This window comes from Chrysochloris asiatica, unplaced genomic scaffold, assembly GCF_000296735.1.
Source record: "Chrysochloris asiatica unplaced genomic scaffold, ChrAsi1.0 scaffold00120, whole genome shotgun sequence".
Lineage (NCBI taxonomy): Eukaryota > Metazoa > Chordata > Mammalia > Afrosoricida > Chrysochloridae > Chrysochloris > Chrysochloris asiatica.
Genome location: NW_006408638.1, coordinates 6,059,025 through 6,060,856, shown reverse-complemented (window position 1 = coordinate 6,060,856; position 1,832 = coordinate 6,059,025).

Genomic DNA, 1,832 nt, shown 5'->3' with positions numbered 1-1,832 from the left:
GGCTGTGCTCTTTGATCTTCATCAGTAAATGTTTCAAATCCTCTTCACTTTCAGCAAGCAAGGTTGTATCATCTGCATATCACAGGTTATTAATGAGTCTTCCTCCAGTCCTGATACCACATTTTTTCTTCATAGAACCCAGCTTCTCAGATTATTTGCTCAGCATACAGGTTGAATAAGTATGGTGAAAGAATACAACCTTGTTTCACACCTTTCTTAATTTTAAACCAATCAGTGTTCCCATGTTCTGTTTGAACAACTGCCTCTTGGTCCATATACAGATTCCTCATGAGCACAATTAAGTGTTCCGGAATAATCATACTTGGCAATGTTGTCCGTAGCTTGTCATGATCCACACATTCAAAAGCCTTTGCGCAGTCAACAAAACAAAACAAAACCCACAGGTAAACATCTTTCTGATATTCTCTGCTTTCAGCCATGATCCATTGGACATCAGCAATGATATCTCTTGTTCCATGGCCTCTTCTGAATCCAGCTTTAACCTGTCAAAGTATGCTTGCAGCTGTTTCTGTATTACCTATATCAAAACTTTACTTACATGGGATATTAAAGAGTATGTCTGATGATTTCCGCATTCTATTGGGTCACGTCTCTTTGGAATGGGCACAAATATGGATCTCTTCCAATCAGTTGGCCAGATAGTTGTCATTCAAATTTCTTGGTTGAGATGTGAGTGCCTCCTGTGACGCCTCACTTTCTTGAAAGATTTCAATTTTTATTCCACCAATTCCTGGTGCCTTGTTCGTTGCCAATTCCTTCAGTGCACCTTGGACTTCCTCCTTCAGTATCATTAGCTCTTGATCACATGCTACCTCTGTTGAACATCAACCATTTCATTTTGGTACAATGATTGTATATTCCTTCCATCTTCTCTTGATGCTTTCTGCATCATTCAATAATTTGTCCAGAGAATCTTTCAAAATGAGAGTCGAGGCTTGAATTTTTTTTCTTCAGTTCCCCCAGCTTGAGAAATGCTGAGCATGTTCTTCTTTTTTGGTGTTCTGATTCCAGATCTTTGCACATTTTGTTGTAATATTTGGCTTTATCTTCTCGAGCTGATAGTTGAAATTTTCTGTTTAGCTTCTATATCTCCTCATTTCTTCCATTTGCTTTAGTATCTCTACACTGGAGAGCAAATTTCATTGTCTCTTCTGACATCCATTTTGACATTTTCCTTCTTGTCTTCTCAATGATTTTTTGCTTTCTTCATGTATAATGCTCTTGATGTCATCCCACAGTTCTTCTGGCCTTCAGTCTTTAGTGTTTAATGTATCAAATCTGTTCTTCAGATCTCTAAATTCATGTGGGATGTATTCAAGGTCATATTTTGGCTTTCCTGGACTTGTTTTCATTTTCTTCTGCTTCAGTTTGAATTTGCATATGAATGATTGATGGTCTGTTTCACAGTCTGCCCCTGGCCTTGTTTTCACTGATTATATGGAGCTTTTCCATCGTCTCTTTCTGCAGATGTAGTAAATTTGATTTCTATGTATTCCATATGGTGAGGTCCATGTGTGTAGTCATCTGTTATGCTGTCTAAAGAAGGTATTTGAAATGAACAAAACATTTGTTTTGCAGAATTCTCTCCTGCATTTTCCAGCATCATTTCTATGACCAAGGTCATATTTTCCAACTATTGATCCTTCTTCCTCTTTGCTCCCAACCTTTGCATTCCAATCACCAGTAATAAGCAATACATCTTGATTGCATGTGTGAGTGATTTCAGATTGAAGAAGTTGGTAGAATTCTATTTCATCCTCACTGGCTTTAGTGGTTGGTGCATAAATTTGAATAATAATGGTATTAACTGG